Source organism: Tamandua tetradactyla, chromosome 16 (assembly GCF_023851605.1).
Source record: "Tamandua tetradactyla isolate mTamTet1 chromosome 16, mTamTet1.pri, whole genome shotgun sequence".
Taxonomy (NCBI): Eukaryota; Metazoa; Chordata; class Mammalia; order Pilosa; family Myrmecophagidae; genus Tamandua; species Tamandua tetradactyla.
In genome coordinates, this window is record NC_135342.1 from 60,266,102 (window position 1) to 60,287,384 (window position 21,283).

The 21,283-nt window shown below is 37.8% G+C and overlaps 1 protein-coding gene and 1 pseudogene across 6 annotated transcripts in view; one reads left to right on the plus strand and one right to left on the minus strand.

Moving 5' to 3' along the window:
- The window catches only part of CMTM4 (CKLF like MARVEL transmembrane domain containing 4), a 115,943-nt gene that overhangs the window by 79,831 nt on the left and 14,829 nt on the right, over window positions 1-21,283 (minus strand). The window lies entirely within an intron of this gene.
- LOC143659981 (protein YAE1 homolog pseudogene) lies at window positions 12,301-12,977 on the plus strand (annotated as a pseudogene).

Below are 21,283 nucleotides of genomic sequence, written 5' to 3' on the forward strand. Positions count from 1 at the left end.
ATTAAACCCACACGTTACTTGTCAATGATGGCTGGCCACAGTTTATCGCAATCTCAGACAAATTAAAATAGTCTTATTTTTCGATATTCAACTATTCAGCACATAGAACAGTGTCATCCAATAAACAAAATTTAAAACGTTTTTCTGTTTAAAAAAATCTAGAAAACCTTATTATGTGGTTTGATGACACAACTGTACATGATTTCAGAAAACCACAGAATGGTCAGCATCTTTTCTGCCAAAAGAATGCCCACAGAATTTTACTGCAAATGCCACCCTGCCCAAAAAGCTACATTTTCAGACCTTTTAAATTAGTATAATGGAGCAAAAACAATGCATGTAGAGGACACAGGAAACAAACGGCCTCAAACCATACACATCTGAAGATGTTTATGCTACTGGTTTTAGGATTTTTTCTTCCCCCTTCCTTTCTCTGGTCCTGGTTGCTTCACGTATAAAGCTAAAATTCCAGAGAGTAGTGTCACATCCCCCATGTGATTCCAAAGCAAAACCTTCCCCCTTTTCCTCTTGTCCCTGCTTTACCTCATAACTGAATCTACTCACTCTTGAGTACACCTCCCCACCCAAACATCTATGACAAACCACCTTAACTGAACAGGATGAAGGCACTGCTGTTCTCTTTGAATGAGAAACCAGCAGGCTGGGAGAGCAGCTTCATATTATAATGTGAATTTAGGCTAAAACAGAGAACATCTTCTAAAAGGCCAGGGGGAGGTCAACCTAGAAAACCCAACTCGGGCTGTGAGACCATAATGGCTCCCAGCACCATCCAACTCTGCAACGAGCAACTGAAGGGTCCAGAAGTCAGTTACTTTGAGTGAGGAGCAGCAAGCTAAGGATTAGTGGTAGAGGGAGGAGGGGGACCTCTTAAAGTGGCCAAAACCACAATCCACGGGGCCTACTGCACAACTTCAGGGGCTACCACCCACCACAGTGCTTGTATCAGAACAGGAGCCCCTAGAATGTATGACACTCTGGCCCTCCTAGGAAATTCAACATTTGCTGAGCCCTTCCTCTATGGGTCAAATGCTGTGCTGAGCTCTGTCACAGTATTATCTCATTTCATTTAGTCTTAACTTCATTCTGTAAGGACCATTTTTTTTTTTTTTTTAGTTTTAGTTCTTTTTCGAGACATAATTATCATACCATAAAATTTATTCTTTTAAAGTGTTCAGTGGCTTTTTAATATACTCACAAAGTTGTACTACCATCACATTTAATTCTAGAACATTTCATCACCCTCAGCGGAAAGAGGTTTTTAATCCCCATCTGACTGATGAGGAAAAGGAGACAAAGATGTGAAACAGCCCATGCAGGCTCCCAAAGGCTTGCTAACAGTAGAGCTGGATTCCAACCCAGGGCCTGAACGCTCACAGCACTGGGCACTGATGATCACTACTCCAATCACCCTTGACTTCTACTACTCCCTTTCTGTGCTGCCTCCCCTCAAAAGGTGGGTGCCCCTTAGAGTTTTGCCTCTGCAGATCTCTCACCAGACACACGTACCCAGCAGATTTCCTTGCTGTGGACCTCCACTCCCAAATCTACCTCTGTAGTCTGAGCTTCTGTCTAAGCCCCAGAGCCCAGACTGCAAACCCTACATTATGCATATCCATCTAATGTCTCCAGGCCCACAAATGCAAGAGCAAAAATCCCCTTCACTAACTCAGCTAATAAATATTTACTGAGCCTTCAGCATAGTAGTTAAAGAGCTGGGGGCTCTGAAGTCTCCCAGACCAGAGCTGTGATCTCAGCTCTGCCACTTACTAGTTCTGTGACCCTAGGTAAAATTACTTCTCTTCTCTATGTCTTTATTCATCCATAAAATGGAAGGGGACAGTTCTTATATTACAGGGTGGTTAGGAGGATTAGATGTCAAATTCTTAGCACCAAGCCTGTAACATAGTAAGTGTGGTCATTTCCACATGAAAGGTCCAACAGAACCCTAATAAAAAGTCTGTTACCATGTAGCACTATGGAAGACTCCAATTTGTACTTCAGCAGTCAGAGAAGGCTTCCCAGAGGAAGTAACAACTACCTTGACATCTGAAGGGAAAGGAATTAACCCAAGGGAGTGTCTGCCGGGGGAGAAAAGTGTCTCAGTAAGTGTTACAGCAAAGGATAAAAAGAATCACTGAGAAAATTCATCCTGTATTAAGCACTTTTATTAATAACGATACTGGTATTATTTGAATACCATTATATATTCTGAGAACAAAGCAAATGAGAAATTAAGCTAATTATTCAGAATTAAAATTTTTATGCTTAAGAGAAAAGAGATGAAAGTATAAAATCAAAGTAGTTAAGTAAAATATCCACAAATCTTAAATTTAAATTGGCAGTATCAATATGAACTTATTTTGTCATTTTGAAAAAACAGCTCTACGTACTGGAAAAGCCTAGAAAGAACAACTAGTAACAATTACCACTCCTAGTGCCTACACAGGAGCCTCAAAATTATTTCCCACTAAAAGGAACAAGGGCTTCTTGTTGAAATGGCTGATTCCAAGTGTGGGGCAGGGCATGCACAGGATAAGCATATCAAAAAAGCAAGGATATACTATCAAAGACTACTGAGCTAGAGTCAGAAGGACACAGGAGCCAATTTTGAAGGGGCTCCCAATGGTAAACAACAGAACATATGAGGTATTAAAAATTTAAAAAAAAAGGAGCCCAAATCTTGGTTTCTAAATACTGTTTTCACTTAAAGGAATCAGAGCTTCTTGGATGAAATGGCTGATCCCAGAGCTGGGCAGGAGGAATCCAAAATGAGCCTGGAGTATCCTGCTGTGCCCACACAACGAAGAAAACATGTCAAAAGGATACTGGAACCAGCTTAAAAGAGCTCCCACTGGCCAAATTTGGGACAATTTGAGTGTCAAATAATGATAGTTAAGTGTTGTAATTCATCAGTAAAAATATGAACCATGAATCCATACAGATATAAACACTCAGGGAAGTAGGGAAAACTCTTCCTTACAGTCAAAACTCCAGCTAGTAAATATAGAAGGAATGGCAGATTTAGAAAATCACCATTTGACAAATATCATAATACCTGACTCAAGCAAGAATCATCAATGACACTAAAACCAATGGGTGAAAATTTGAGAAATTGCAAGTTAATTATATAATCTATGAATATGTCTCTACAAAGATACTCTTTAATTGCAAAGGGGAAAAATAGTATCTTAAAGTGGAGTAACCTGGCAGACACCACTTGAAGCAAGTTAAGATCACTAGTAATGGAACAAATCTTCATTATTTGCCTCTGATTGGAGGCACTGAAAATAATACATCACCGCTTCAGTGGTTTTTATGACAATGCCACAAAATAACCAGAATCTAAACAGGAGAAAACATCAGACAAGCCCAAACTGAGTGATTTTTCTAGAAAATAACTGATCCGTGTTCTTCCAAAATGTCAATATCATGAAACACAAGGACAGAGGAAATGTTCCAGACTTGGGAGATTAAAGAGATATAACAATTGAATGCAACACATGGTCCAGAATTTTCTTTTACTAAAAAGAATAGTTTGAGGACAGCCAGCAAAATATGAATAAGGTCTATAGATTAGCTAATAACATGGTGACGTTAATTTCCTGTTTTGATAATTGTACCATGGCTATGTAAGAAAATGATCCTGTGTATGATACTGAAGTATTTAGAGCTAAAGGGACATCAAGTCTGCAGTGTACTCTCAAAATACTTTTTAAAAATTATATAAATAAACACATACACATTCATAAATAGACATACATCTACAGAAACAGAAAGAGAAAGAGGGAGAATGAAGCAAATTGGCAAAAAGTTAACATATGGAGATGCTTTTAAAAAGTATATACTATTTTGGACTATTCTTGCAACCTTTCTATACGTTTGAAATTATTTCAAAATAATTTTTTTAAATGACCAGAACATACTGAAATATATTATATACTTAAAAATCCATTAGTTTGATTAACATTAAAAAAAGAGGGGGGAAACTTTTGAAACCTTTAGAGGTTGCTAGAGAATCAACTCACAAATAAAGGAAAAGAATCAAGCATTTACCCCACCTCTCTTGTACAAACTGTATTTCAGCATAATCGAATATGATGAGGTAAACTTTCTTACACAATTTCAGCTGCAGAAGGGATGACAGAATTAGAAAATGACCATTTTGTAATTTACCTAGGCCTCAGTTTCTCAATCCATCTGAACACTAAAAGACCTTAATTTTGCTGGACTCAACAAAAGAATATTTTTTACTGTCTGTTCCCTTATCAAAGGCATCTTCCTCCTGGCAAGCACCCTTCCTCCACTAAAGCTTACCCAGACTCTTCCTTCAACTCAAACCATTCTGTAGTAAACAGTCAATGCCAGTGGCTCATATACTTGATCATCTGGGATCTTTTCAAAATCCTAATAACCACACTACTCTAAAACACGATTTCTCAACCTCGGCAATACAGACATTTTGGATCAGATCATTCTTTGTTGCGAGGAATGTCCTGTGCCTTGTAGGATGTTTAGCATAATCCCTGACCTCTACTCACTTATTGCCAGTACTCACTCCAATCCCCAAGATTTTCTTTGTGGTGAAAAGCCATTATATGGTGAGCCAAATGGTGACAACCAAAATGTCCTCTGGGCGGGGGGCAAGTTCCCCCACCCCCATAAGAGAACTACTGATCTAGGCCACGATCACTAATAGCTATTAAAGCCATGAAGAGAGATTCTTAATGAATGGATCAGGCTCACATCACTTGCATCCATCAATCAATCTTTGCCTTGCTAAAAGTGATACAGATATTAATGCCTTCTGATGTGAATGCAATAGGAAGTTCACATCACCACTTATAAAGTTTTCTTGCCCTCCCCTGATAAACTTCCCCCAAATAAACAAACAAACCAGATCTCTACAGTTAGACAATTTATAGGAAACAAAAGGGTTAGAGGAGATGTTAAAATTACTCTGATGTCATCAGCCAAATCCAAAATATGGGCAATATTAAAGAACAAATTACTTTATTTCATTAACAAATAAATGGCATAAAAGAGATGGAGGTTGTTTAAGATGAAGAAAGATTAAAAAATATATATCAACCAGATGTAATATGTGGGTCTTGTTTAGATACTAATTCAAACAAGTCAAAGGCATTTTTGAGATCACTGGAGAAAATGGAATACATCCTGGGTGTTAGGTGATATAAAGGAATTGTTACCGATTTTTTTTTTTTTTTTTTTTTGAAGGGAAGGAAAGACAGAGAGAAGGAAGGAAGGATGGAAGGAAGGAAGGGAGGAAGAAAGGGAAACATCTTTAAACATTTTCTAGTTTTATTATATTTTGTTTGTTTGTTTGTTTTTTACATGGGCTGGGGCCGGGAATCGAACCGGGGTCCTCCGGCATAGCAGGCAAGCACTCTTGCCCGCTGAGCCACCGCGGCCCGCCTGTTACCGATTTTTTTAGATGTACTATTGGTTTTGAGGATCAGTCATCTGAAAAAAAGAACTTATATGCTAGAAATAAATACTAAATATTGATCACTGAAATGCTAGGACATCTGAGACTTATTTTAAAACACTATAGCAGGACTTCTGGGAAGATGGCCAACTAGAGTACCTTGAGATTAGCCCTGCTCCACAGAAAAGTTAGAGAAGGTACAGCAGGGTGACTGAGGTGGTGATTCGGGAGGGTGGCTGACCTGGGAGAGGCTTCTGCACCTCATAGGGTACCCTGGATGCAGAGGCCGAGGAACTGAGAGACAGAAAGCTGGAGCCTGGCGTGGAAGCATGCAGCCTGCGGGAGTGCATGGACCAGAGTCAGGGATTAGGAAGTAAGCCAGACCACATTCCTTGGGTGTGTTACCCTCACCAGCACAGCCCCATAACCGGCAACTCACCCCACATCCTGCACACCCCAACCCTGTCACACGCCCCCAGTGCACTCTAGGCATCCCCACCAGCCCCCAGTGCATGTACCTGCCCTACACCGCCACCCCAAGTATGGCCCAATCCACCTCTCCTGCACAACTCCCGAGCACTACCTCCCCCTCCCTGTTCCCTGCAGGCTGCTGCCAACACATAAAGACTGTGTGCACTAACCTTCATACCCAGGCTACCGCTGCCCCATTTCCCATAGTGTTGCACAGCCTTGCCCAACCCCCCAGCTCTGAGCATCAGTTTACGGCACTCCTAGGCCCTTGCACGCACACAGGTCCCCAATCACATCATTCAGCTCTGGGAACTGCACTTCACAGCAGTCTTAGAACCACACATGTGCATGGCCTTCAGCCATACTTCCCAGCTCTGAGAAAGTGTTGACCTGCACAGCCAGGTCCAATCCACAAAGGCATAACACTGACCTGCTACCACAGCTCTACCCATGTGCACAAAGGGCCCCGTGCTTTAGACCACTGCACACTGGGGTTACACCACCCAGACTGGTGCACCCGCACAGCTATATCCTCCCTGGCAGCTGGGTGCCCATTTTCACAAGTATCAGTGTGATATTTCCAACCTGCGCCTATCCCTGCCCTGAAACAAATCACCACACTAAGTGTCCCACCCCATACCCTGGCCCCTGCTGTACAAACATCCTGCAAACACAAGGCCTTAGACTACTGAAAGAAATTAACTCCCAAAGTAAATCAATCAAGATATTTACATGCTTTGAAGATAGCAGATCATTAAGCATATCACAATGCAGAAAGATATAGCCCTGACTAATGACCAAATTAAAACACCAGAGGAGACACAGATGATGGAACAATTAATCAGAGATGTTCATACAAATCTACTTGATAAAATAAGTGGGACAGCAAATGACATAAAGGATATCAAGAAGACAGTAGAAGAGCAAAAAGAGGAATTTGAAAGAATAAATAGAAAAATAGCAGAAATCACAGAGATTAAAGACTCTGTTGACCAAATGAAAAACATACTAGAGGCACACAACACCAGACTTGAAGAGACAGAAGAAAGAATAAGTGGCATAGAGGACAAGATAACTGACTTCAAAGACTCAAAACAGCAAATGGCAAAAAATACAGAAAAAATTGAATTGAATCTCAGGGAAATGACAGACAAAACAAAGGGCACAAATATAAGAACCATTGGTGTCCCATAGGAAGAGAGGAATAAAGGGCTAGGAAGAGTAGTTGAGGATATAATGGGGGGAAACTTTCCAACCCTCATAAAGGACATAAATACATAAATCAAAGAAGCCCAAAGAACTCCAAACAGAATAAATTCAAATAGGCCTTCCCCAAGACACATACTAATCAGTCTGTCAAATGTTGAAGAGAAGCAGAAAATCCTGAAAGCAGCAAGAGAAAAACATTCTACTATATATAAGGGAAACCAAGTAAGACTAAGTTCAGACTACTCAGCTAGCATCCTGGAGGCAAGGTGGCAGTGGTAAAGATGTATTCAGGATCCTGAAAGCGAAAGACTTCCAGCCAAGAGCTCTGTACCCAGCCAAATTGTCCTTCAAATTGAGGGAGAGATTAAAGTTTTCACAGACAAAGAAGTTCTGGAAGAATTTGTCAACAAGAGACTGGCCCTACCAGAAATACTAAGAGGAGTTCTGCTGGTTGAAGAAAAAAGACAGGAGAGGGAGGTCTGGAGGAGGGCACAGAATTGAAGAGTACCACTAAAGGTAATTTAAAGAATAAAAGAGAAAGAGGGAAAAGAATATATAGATCTGACAAATAAAATAAAAAAGATAAGATGGTGGATTCAAGAAAGACCTTTTCAGTAAACTGTTAACGGACTAAATTTACCAATTAAAAGATACAGATCCGCAGAATAGATTAAGAAACATAATCCAGCTATATGCTGCTTACAAGAGATTCATCTTAGACATGAGGATACAAATAGATTCAAAGTGAAAGGACGGAAAAAGATTTTCCACGCAAGTTATAACCAAAAGAAAGCAGGAGTAGCTATACTAATATTGGACAAAATAGACTTTTAATGTAAAGACATCATAAGAGACAAAGAAGTACACTATATACTAATTAAAGGGTCAATTCACCAAGAAGAAATAACAATCATAAATGTTTATGCTCCCAATCAAGGAGCTCCAAAGTACATGAGACAGACATTGGCAAAACTGAAGGGAATGTTAGCTGTTTCAACAATAATAGTAGGAAACTTCAATACACCACTCTCCTCTGTAAACAGAACAACCAGATAGAAGATCAACAAGGAAATAGGGAAGTTGAACAACTTGATAAATGAATTAGATCTAACAGACATATACAGGTCATTGTACCCCAAAGCACAAGGATATACATTCTTCTCTAGTGCTCATGGAACATTCTCCAGGCTAGATCATATGCTGGGGCACAAAAAGGGTCTTTATAAATTTAAAAACACTGAAATTATTCAGAGCACTTTCTCTGGTCACAATGGGATGAACTTTAATCACAACAACCACCAAAGAATGAGAACATTCACAAATATATGGAGATTAAATAGCACACTCTTAAACAACCAATAGGTCAAAGAAGAATCACTAGAGAAATCAGTAGCTATCTGGAGATGTATGAAAATGAGAATACAACTTATCAGAACTTATGGGATGCGGCAAAGGCTGTGCTGAGAGGGAAATCTATTGCCCTAAATGCCTATATTAAAAACAAAAGAAAGAGCAAAAATCGAGGACTTAACAGCACACCTGGAGGAACTCAAGAAAGAACAACTAACCCCAAAGCAAACAGAAGAAGAGAAATGACAAAGATTAAACCAGAGATAAATGAATGGGAGAACAAAAGAACAACAGAAACAATCAATAAAACCAAAAATTAGTTCTCTGAGAAAATCAATAAAATTGATGGGCCATACTTAAAATTAGGCTTAAGAGTCACCCCCAAGAGAACCTCTTTCATTGCTCAGATATGGCCTCTCTCTCCAGCCAACACAACAAGCAAACTCACTGCCCTCCCCCTGTCTATGTGGGACATGACTCCCAGGGGTGTGGATCTTCCTGGCAAAGTGGGACAGAAATCCTAGAATGAGCTGAGACTCAGCACCAAGGGATTGAGAAAACCTTCTCGACCAAAAGGGGGAAGAGTGGTATGAGGCAAAATAAAGTGTCAATGGCTGAGAGATTCCAAACAGAGTCGAGAGGTTATCCTGGAGGTTATTCTTACGCACTAAATAGATATCACCTTGTTAGTCAAGATGTAATGGAGAGGCTGGAGGGAACTGCCTGAAAATGCAGAGATGTGTTCCAGTAGCCATGTTTCTTGAAAATGATTGTATAATGATACAGCTTTCACAATGTGACTGTGTGATTGTGGAAAACTTGTGTCTGATGCTCCTTTTATCTACCTTATCAATAGATGAGTAAAACATATGGAATAAAATAATTGGGGGAACAAATGTTAAAATAAATTTAGATTGAAATGCTAGTAATCAATGAAAGGGAGGAGTAAGGGGTATGGTATGTACGACTTTTTTTCTGTTGTCTTTTTATTTCTTTTTCTGAATTGATGCAAATGTTCTAAGAAATGATCATGATGATGAATATGCAACTATGTGATGATATTGTGAATTGCCGATTATATATGTAGAATGGAATAATGTTAAGAATGTGTTTGTTATGTAATGATGTTAAGAATTACTGATTGCATATGTAGAATGGTATGATTTCTAAATGTTGGGTTAATTTCTTTTTTTCCGTTAATTAATAATAAAAAAAAAGAATGTGTTTGTTGTTATTTTTTTAATTTAAAAATTAATAAAAAAATTGATGGGCCAATAACAAGACTGACAATGAAAAAAAAGAGAGAGGATGAAAAGAAACAAAATAAAAAATGAGAAGGGGTGCATTACCACAGACTCTGAAGAGATAAAAGAAATCATAAGAGGATACTATGAACAACCATATGCCAACAAACTAGACCACTTAGATGAAATGGACAAATTCCTGGAGACACACAAACAAACTACACTGACTCAGGAAGAAATAGAAGCTCTCAACCAACCAATCACAAGTAAAGAGATTCAATCAGTTATCAAAAATCTGCCTACAAAGAAAAGCCCAGGGCCAGATGGCTTCACAGGGGAACTTCATCAAACATTCCACAAAAAACTAATACCAATCCTGCCCAAAATTTTCCAAAAAATTGAGGAAAAAGGAACTCTACCTAACTCATTTTATGAAGCTATTATTTTAATACCAAAACTGGGTAAAGATGCTGTAAGAAAGGAAAACTACAGGCCAATCTCCCTAATGAACACAGATGCAAAAATTCTCAATAAAATGTTAGCAAATTGAATCTAACGGCACATTAAAAGAATCTGACAACATGACCAAGTGGGTTTATACCAGGAATGCAAGGATGGCCCAACACAAGAAAATCAATTAATGTAATACAGCACATTAACAAATCAAAAGGGAAAAATCACATGATCATCTCAATTGATACTGAAAAAGCATTTGACAAAATTCAGTATCCTTTTCTGATAAAAACACTCCAAAAGAAAGTAATCAAAGGTAACTACCTCAATATGATAAAGGGAATATGTGAAAAACTGATAGCCAACATCGTACTCAATGGAGACAGACTAAAAGCCTTCCCCCTAAGATCAGGTACAAGACAAGGATGCCCACTGTCACCACCATTATTCAACACTGTACTAGAAGTTCTAGCTAGAGCAATCAGGCAGGACAAAGAAATAAAAGGCATCTAAGTTGGAAAGAAAGAAGCAAAATTCTCATTATTTGCAGATGCTATGATATTATACTTGGAAGATCCCGAGACATCTACAACAAAGTTACTTGAGCTAATAAACAAATTCAGTAAGGTGGCAGAATATAATATTAACGTGCAAAAATCAGTAACACTTCTATACACAAGTAACGACCTAGCTGAGGAATCAGTTAAGGAAAAAAATACATTCAAAATAGCAACTAAAAGAATCAAATACTTAGGAATGAACTTAACTAGGGACGTAAGGACTTATATGCAGAAAACTACATAACATTGCTAAAAGAAATCAAAGGAGACTTAAATAGGTGGAAAGACATTCCCTGCTCATGGATAGAAAGGCTAAATATAGTTAAGACGTCAATTCTCCCCAAACTGATCTACAGATTCAACACAGTACCAATCAAAATTCCAGCTCTGAAGATTTGGAAAAGCTAACTACCAAATTCATCTGGAAAGGAAAGAGACCTCAAACAACTAAAAGCTCCTAAAAAAGAAGAACAAAGTGGGAGAATTAACACTCCCTGACTTTCAAACCTATTATAAAGCCACAGTGGTCAAAACAACATGATACTGGCACAAAGACAGAAGCATTGACCAATGGAATCAAATCAAGAGTGGAGAAATAGACCACCAAATCTATGATCAACTGATTTTTGACAAGGCCCCCAAATCCTCTGAACTGGGACAAAAATAGTCTTTTCAATAATTGGGCATGGGAGAACTGGATATCAATAGCCAAGAGAATGAAAGAGGACCCCTATCTTACCCACTACACAACAATTAACTCAAAGTGGATCAAACACCTAACTATAAGAACTAGCACCATAAAGCTTCTAGAAGAAAATGTAGGGAAACATCTTCAAGACCTAGTAATAGGAGGTAGCTTCCTAAACTTTACACCCAAAGCACAAGCAACGAGAAAAAATAGATAAATGGGAACTCCTCAAAATCAAATGCTTCTGCACCTCAAAAGACTATCAAAAAGGTGAAAAGGCAGCCAACTCAATGGGAAAAATTATTTGGAAATCACATATTGGACAAAGGTTTGATTTCATGCATATACAAAGAAATCATACAATTCAAAAACAAAAGAACTAACAATCCAATTATAAAATGGGCTAAAAATATGAATAGGCATTTTTCTGAAGAGCAAATACAGATGGCTCAAAGCATGTGAAGAGATGCTCATTTTCAGTGGCTAAAAGGGAAATGCAATACAATGAGATACCACCTCACACCTATGAGAATGGCTACTAATAAACAAACAAGAAACTATAAATGTTGGAGAGGATGTGGAGAAACTGGGACACTTATGCACTGCTGGTGGGAATGCATAATGGTGCAGCCACTATGGAAGACTGTTTGGCGGTTCCTTAGGATACTAAATATTGAGTTGCCCTATGACTCAGCAATAGCACTAATTGTTATATACCCAGAAGAACTGAAAGCAACGACACAAACAGACATTTGCATACCGATGTTCATAGCAGCATTATTCACGATCACCAAAAGATGGAAACAAACCAAATGCCCATCAACAGATGAGTGGATTGAGCACGAGGTCGCCACGGTGATGTCGTGGTTTCCAGCGTCTGGCCTGGTCCGGCACCCTGCTGATGAGGGAGATGTATTTGATGAGGAGATGGACAAGTCACTCCTGGTGCAGCAAGAATGGCAGAGCCACATACAGAGACGAGTCAAAGAAGGTTATGGAGATGGAATAGATGCTGGCAAAGCAGTTGCTCTTCAACAGGGCTTCAATCAAGGTTATAAGAAAGGTGCAGAGGTCATTATAAACTATGGACAACTCAGAGGAACATTGAGTGCTTTGCTCTCCTGGTGCCACCTTCATGATAATAGCCAACTTTGATCAGTAAAATTAATGATCTTCTGGATGCAGATGGCCACTGTGAAGAGTAGGTGCTCAGAAATCTGAAATCAATCACACCACAGCCCCTTGTTGTAGATTTACTGGACTCCATTCAGGATATGGACTTTTATTGTGTAGTTCCAGCCAGGAAAAAGACTAATGAAGCTGAAGATGAAAGACTGTGTGAAAACAATGCTGAGTTAAACAAAAACTGTAGCAAAAGTCCTAGTGGAATGGATTGTTCATATTTAGAATGCTGTAGAACACAGACACATGCACATTCTGAAAACCCAAGCCTCACTTGGATTATAGAGCAGACAGCCAGTTTAGTGAAACAACTGGGAATATCAGTAGATATATTACAGCACCTTAAACTGTAAAATTTGTCTCACTTTTCAATGAAAATAATGTTTCAGAACATTTTTGTTTCTTAACAGACTAGTCAAAATATGTACAGATTTCTATATTGAACACTTCAGCAATTAGGGTTATCTCATGGAAATTAGAAATGTCATCAAAATTAATACTGTTAAATATAATGTAAGCCTTAAAAAAAAAAGAGAGAGACGAGTAGATCAACAAAATGTGGTCTGTACATACAATGGAATATTATGCAACAGTAAGACAAAATGATGTCCTGAAGCACATGAGAAGATGGATGAGCTTTGAGGACATATTGCTGAGTGAAATCAGCCAGACACAAAAGGACAGATACTGTATGATTCCACTTTTATGACCAGCATAAAGGTATAATCAGAGACTTATAATATAGAATACAGGGGACTTAGAGACACATAGAAGCTAGAGATGGGTGAACTGTCAGCCAGTAAGGCTGAACCCCAATGTAAGGGAATAGATAGGAGCAAAGGTAATTCTCTACTGGTAGAAGCAATATTACCATATTGAAGATGAACAAGACTGAAAGGGCTTGTATAGACCTACGTGTCCCACTGACTCACACTAGAAATTTGAATAAGTTCTTGTAAGAATTACTTCAAAGATAAAATTCTTGTATAAAGAGTGTTTAAGTCCAACATACAGGGGGAAAACTGCTATTGCATGCTATGAGATGTTCAAAAGGAAACCATCAGCACTACCACAGCAACAGCACAGGTAAATAATGGGGAAGGGACAAGAGTTAAGAGGAAGCTTAGATTTCCTATTTTGTTAAGGGTGTGTTTATTGGTTTTCTGTCTCTTGGGAACAATGAAATTATCTAAAATTGAGAATGTTGATGGACTGTGGACTTTGGGCCCTCTAATGATGCCTGATGAATGCAGGTGGCTGAAGGATGCACTGACGGAGAAGAAGATTGGCGACTGATAGTGTATACTTATGAATCAAGGTTGTGCAGCTACAAAAAAGAACAACGTCATGAGGCATGCAACAACGTGAATGAACGTGGTAATTTGGTGAGACAAAATAAGGCAGAAACAAAAAAACAATGGTATTGCCACCTTTAGAAAATGCTTATAAGAAAACAGGGGCCTAGATTGTAAGCTTTTGGAGCAGAGACACATTAAGTCCAGGGTGGTGATCATTATTTCTGGATTTTGAGAGGCGATTTTTTATACATATATAACCTGATATTTAGAGATAAGAATGAAGCTAAACAGGTTGGGGTTAAAGAAATTCAGAACATAGGGGTAAAGAAAACAGTGTCAATATTTCAGAACCACACATACTCTTTGAGATCAACGGAAGAAAGGTTTATTTGATCTAGCACTGAAATTTTCTGTAGTACATAATCTAATTAAACCTATTCGTATAGCTCATTTGAACGACTGAAACACAGGAAGCATAGAATAAGAAAGAGGTCCTTTAATCCTGTATACATTATTGTAATGCCTGGAAACATCCTAGAGTATATTAAACAGATAATCAGAAAGCATTGGTGGGTGCATGTATAGTTCAGCAGTAAGAATGCCTGCCTTCCATGAGGGAGACCCGGGTTTAATTCCTGGATCATGCACCCAAAAAGAAAAGAAAAAAGTATTGGCAAAGTCCCCTGAGGGAGGGGAGAAAGACTACGGAACTATTAAACCTTACCATCAGTGAATCCCCTGATACTCTGTCAAACCTTAGGGGTACCCAAATCAATAGGCCATGCCCTCGATCATGAGGCTTACTCTTGTGAAGCTTATATAGGTAGCAGAGAAGCTTAGACTACCTATAGGCATACCTAAGTTACTTCTGGAGGACTTCTATTATTGTTCAGACATGGCCTCAGTCTCTTTAAGCTGAACTCTGCAAGTGAAGTCATTGCCCTCCCAGCTACATGGGACATGACCTCCAGGGGTGAAAGTCTCCCTGGGACGTGGAAGATAATTTCCAGGGATGAATTCAGACCTGGCACCGTGGGATCAACAATGTCATCCTGACCAAAAGGGGGAAAAGAAGTGTAACTAATAAAGTATCAGTGGCAAAGAGAGCTCAAATAGAGTCTAGAGCCTACTCTGAAGGTTGCTCTTAATGCAAGCTTCAGGTAGACCTTGCTACATGTCATAACCTGCCAATCCCCAACCAGTCCATTCCAGCCAATTCTAAAGAACACCTAGGGCAATATATAAGATTCCACAAGGTTTCTAGGCACTAGAATAACTTTCCAGAAACCTACAACCTCCAGATGGGTTCCTGGTCCAGATAAGTCCTGAAACCTAGCCCTGCCTCTCCAGAACATCAGATAGTTCCATCTCCCTACCCCATATTAGTGACAGACCCTTCCAATAGCAAAAAGTTAGAACTGCCATAGCCCAAACAACCCCAGTGAGAGGTATGGAAAGATCAAAGGTGATGGAGGAATTATACATAGAAGATAGGACTTAACAAATGAATATAAATGCTGAATCATTGAATTGATATCTTTTAGTCTCCAGTATTTTAGAGCAGCTAGAATTAAAAACCTAAAATTGTGAAACTGTAACCCATGTCAAAGTCTGAAATATGTTCTACAACTAATTGTGGTGCTATGCTTTGAAATTTATAGCTTTTTTGTATATATGTTATTGTTCACAAAAAGAAGGAAAAAAAGTCGATTGTGATAATAAAAAGTATTTAAGCCCTTTAGCCTCCTATATTCTAGAGTAGCTAGAAGGAAAAATAAGAGAGGATTGTATGGTAGCCCATGACAAACTTCGGGATCTCTCCTATAACCAGTTTTTGAAGAGTGCTTTGAAAACTATTGCTTCTTTATTTCTTTGCTTTGTATATATGCTATTCTATACAATAAAAAAGTTTAAAACAAAATAAAAACATGTACTCATTATAAAAAAACAAAGCTCTCAAATCAATAATTTAAACTTCCACCTTAAGAAAGAAGAAAATAATCTCAAAATAAATAAAAGAAAGAAAATAATAAAGAATGAAAATCAATGAAATGTAAAAAAAAAAATCAATGAAACCAAAAATTTCTAGTCAGATGGGCAAAGAAAAAAGACGGTAAGACAAAATTTATCAAGTATCAGGAATAAAAGAGGGACTATCATTATAGATCCCACAAATGTTAAAAAGAGTATTACAATCACCACTACAGACATTAATTAGGCAATTTACATGATAGGGGCCTAATTTCTTAAAAGCAACAGATTATACGAAACTTACCCAAGAAGAAAAAGATAAACCTAAATATATCTATCAAATAAATTGAATTAGCAGTTTAAAATCTACTAAAAGATAAAGCCCCAGGCTGAGATGTTTCACTAGCAAATTTTATCAAATATTTTTTAAAAAAGAAATAATACCAATTCTACAAAATTTCTTCCAGAAAGCAGAAAAGGAAGGAACACTTCCCAAGTCATTTATGAGGTCAATATTACCTTGATGAAAGACAGTTCAATAAAAGAAAACCAAACACAATATTCCTTATAAATATAAAAACAAAATGTTCAACAAAATACTAAGAAATCGAACTCAGAAATCTGTAAAAAATAATAAATACATTAAAACTAATTGTGATTTGGGCAGGCCATAATGGCTCAGCAGGCAGAGTTCTTGCCTGCCATGCTGGAGAACCAGGTTCATTTCCCGGTTCCTGCTCATGTAAAAAAAAAAAAAAAAAAAAAATACTAAATTGTGATTTATCCCAGGAATACAGAGCTGGCTCAATTTTTCAAAATAAATCCATATAATCCACCATATTAACAGCTTAAGAAGTAAAAACACATGGTTACATCAATTAATGCAGAAAAAACGCTTGACAAAATTCAAGATTCACTCCTGAAAAATGCTATCAGCAAATCAGAAAGAGATAGGAATTTATCCTGTCAAAGGACATTTATGAAGAATCTACACCTAAAGTAATAATACCTAGTGGTGAAAGAATGAATGCTTTCCTCTTAAGATGGAGAACAAAGCAATGCAATGATGTTCACTTTCACAACTCATATTCAACACCATACTGGGAGTTCTGGCCAGTACAAGAAAAATAAATAGAAGGTACCCAGATTGGAAAGAAATAAAACTGTTCCTATTTGCAGATGATATGATTGTCTATGTAGACAAGCCCATGGAATCTATTAAAAAAAAAAACTCAAGAATAAGTAAGTTAACAGGTCAAAGGATATAAGGTCAAAACATAAAAATTAATCATATTTCTATATTTTGGCAATAAACAACTAGAAACCAAAATTTTAAAACAAGATATGAGTATAATAGCTCCAAAAAGAATGAAATACTTAGATATAAATCTAACAAAACATGTACGGGATCTACACACAGAAAACTACAAAGCGCTGATGAAAGAAATCAAAGATCTAAGTAAGTAGAGAGTTTTCAATATAGTTGAAATGTCAATTCTCCAAAAATAGGCCAACAGATTTAATACAATCCCAGTCAAAATCCAAGCAAGATTTTTTTTAGATAGAGACAAGCTAAGTCTAAAATTTACATAGAAAGTCAAAGGAATTTAAATGGCTAAAAGAATTCTGAAAATAACTAACTGGAGAACTTAAACTACCTGATTTTAAGAATTATTATTTAAGAAGCTAGAATAATCAAGACAGCACGATACTAGTGAAAAGACAGACACACAGATAAGTAAAACAGAGTCCAGAAATAGATACATTAAAATATGGTCAACTGATTTTGATAAGGGTAGAAAGGCAATTAGATGGAGAAAGGATAATCTTTTCAACAAACATTACTGGAACAACTGGACATCAATAGGCAAAAAATATAAATCTCAACCTAAATTTCCCACCTTCTATAAAAATTAATTTATAAAGAATAAAACATCTAAAACATAAAACTTTTAAAAGAAAACATGGAAGAAAATCTTCATCGCCTGAGATTAGTTCTTAGATTATGATACCAAAAGCACAAGCCATATGGGGGTATAAACTGGTAGATTAAATTTCATCAAAATTCTTAAACTTGCTCTGCAAAAGGCATTGTTAAGAGAATACAAAGACAAGCCTTAAACTGGGATAATATTTGCAAATCATGTGCCTAACAAAGATTTTGTAACCAAAATATATAAAGACTTCTCAAAATTCAAGAGTAAGAATATAAATTACCCAATTAAAAATGGGCAAAAAACTTAAATGATACTTCCCCAATGAGTGCTATCCAATAAGGATAGCAAATAAGCATATGAAAAGAAGTGTGACATCATTAGCCATTAAAGAAATGCAAGTTAAAACCACCACACACCTATCAGAACAGCTTGAAAGACAACACCAAGTGCTGACATGGATGCAGTACAACTGGAATTCTCATACACGACTGCTGAGAATGTAAAATGGTATACCAATCTGGAAAACTGTTTGGCAGTTTCTTATACAATTAAAAGATACATTTACAATATGACCCAGCAATCCCACTCCTAGGTATGAATTTAAGGGAAGCAAAAGCTTATATTCATATAAAACCTGTACACAAATGTTTATAGTTGTCCCATTCATAATCACGCAAAACTGGAAAAAAAATGCATTATGCTGAGTGAAAGAAGATAGTCTCAAAAGGCCACATTCTATATTGTTTCATTTATATGAATGATATTTTGGAAAAGGCAAAACTACATAGATGAGAACAAATGAGTAACTGCCAAAGATTTGATGTGAAAACAAATGAAAAGCATAAGGTAACTTTGTGGGATAGAGGAATTGGTTCTGCATTCTAATTGTGGTAGTGGTTATAAGAATGCATGCATGTGTTAAAACTCATAGAACTGTACACTCCCCTGCAAAAGGCCATTTTACTGTATGTTAAGTTAAAATATGGAAAGAACACATGGAGCCCACCCACATCTTTGGCATGTGCCCAAGCCTATATAGCTCAAACTTCTGCAGTTTTATCATGCTCTCAGAAAGAAAATGGTGTGTACTCCCTTATTAGATTTTTTATCTGGTTTAGTTCAAAACCATGACAAATTCTATATTGCCTTTTAAATGTTATGTCTCCCAGAATCAAAATATAGAATAAAGCCTTTTATTTTGCCTCCAAGTAATGAAAGAAAACAAAAACAATATAAAGAAAGAAAAAGGTCAATCTCCAAAATGGCAACTAAAACAAAAATGAGAGTCTCCTGGACTGGGCTAACCTGAGAGCTCTAAAGCATAATGAAGTACATTCAGTCATCTAGCTCATACCATGATTTGTGCAGTATTCTAGATGTATAATGTACTTCCATAAAATTTTTTGAAAGCAATAATATGTCTTTATTTATTAAACCCCCTCCCCCCAAAAAATGGTCTGTACCAAAAGCACGTTATGGAACAGCATGTATAATATCCACTTTCACAAGTATGCACCCACAGGAGCAAAGCTGGGAACAATATATACCTAACTGTTAGTGGAGGCCCTCTAGCTGATGAACACACTGGTGATTTTTAGTTTCTTCTTCATCTTTCTACGTTTTTAAAACAACAAATGCTTTTATAATCAGAAATAAGTTATTTCCATTTTGAAAAATAGCACAACATTCAAGTTAAAAATCTGATTTTTATATTACAGATAAAATCATGTACAACTTAGACTCCTTGACATAAAGAAGCTCTGTAAGCCTCATACAGTAACAGATTCCCAAAAGACAATTTACCAAATGTGTGACTGGAAAATGAAGAATAGAAATATGGAAGAAAAGTATCTCAAGAGAAGTGGCAACTTCAAGAATCTCTGATAAGAGGGGGAAAGGAAGCAGGAAACTTCCAGAGATGGAAGGAGGTCTGTGGGTGATGATGAAAAGGCAGGGGAGAGGACCTAGGGTAAGACCAGGGAATTTAGAAGAGGGGTAAAGGAAAGGGGAGAGCTAAAGCAAAGGTCTATAATGGAGAGACTGACAGTTATTTTGTTAGGAAAAGATCAGTGTGCTCACAGATCCCTCCTGGAGCCCACCATCCTATCCCACTTCTCTTTCCTCCCTTTTCCAAAGGAAGTGGTCCCAGGCTGTGGGCACTTGACCCATAGGACAACCAGGTCCCTCTAAATTGGCCTGTCTGGGAGAGCTCCACTCAAGTAGAGACGGTGGCCATCAGGCCAATCTGATGCTCTTGGGAATTCAACCAGCCTCAGCAAGTTAGCATCAGAGACAGCAGACAAACCGGTGATGAACATTTTAAACATATAGTCTATCAGAATATAGCTCTACCAGAAAATGAAATGCTTGCAACTTTGCTTAAGCATTCTTCTATAATTCCTCTGCCCCTCAAGAGCTGTTTTTAGGTTAAGCTACCATTTACACAAACTACCTAGGAGTACACACTAGACTCAAAATGTGGTGCTGTGCTTTTGGACAGCTACTGAACAGTGAAATGTGGTCTGTTCCAAGGGGCCTCTTAATAAAGCATTCCTTAAAGCCAGAGATTATATTTCTCACTGCAAACAAGTTAGGCAGCGGTGTTTTTAACATACTGCTCCTCACAGTCTATTTATTTTATTTTAAAACACAATATTTTCTGCAGCCAGTTTTTCTCTTCTTAGCAACAACCAAACAGGGGGTTCCCATGGTTTACCAATAGGTCCTGCAGTAAACCCAAGGAACCCAGGTGTCTGCTCCTGGCAGCTTAGAGCTGACCCACGCTGCAGGGGGTGGTACACAGTTCACGGGAGCAGCCCACCCAGTTAGTCACAATGGTCCAAACAGGAAGTCCTAGAGTGGGAATCGTATTGGGTTAATCTGTGCCAACTTCTACTATCCATCACACATAATCAATTGCCTGGTAGATGTTCTAGTGATAATTTAGATTCCAAGCTGGTCTGAGTGTTTTAAATTTCAATAACATAGGAATGCTTGTCAAAATAAATCAGCAGGTTATCTCTTTATCTGTATTCATTCATTTGGTATTGAATGCTTCAAGTAAATATTTCACAAAGAATCGCACAAAATGCTGAAGGGCCCTGAACAATGCTCATAAATTCAAAATAAATCTTTTAAAAAATACTATTATCTGCAAACTATTTAAAGCTTACATTCTTGTTTTATTAGGACTTATTTTAAAATGTACTTGCCTGTCTAGCTTAAAATCACAGCCAAGCCCTGTCTCTAAAATAAGTTCCCCAATTAAATAATCAAGACATAAGCTACTCCATGCATCACCTTTGTGCCAGTTAGAGACAGACCTCAGTCCAGGTGGGAGCTTAGCCTGGCAAGAGGAATAGGCCACTCTTCCTCCCAAGGGATGGTGCCCAGTGCCAGGGCACATGGCTTGGCAAGCAGAGCATGCAGGCTGGAACTCAGCCCTTCCTAGCC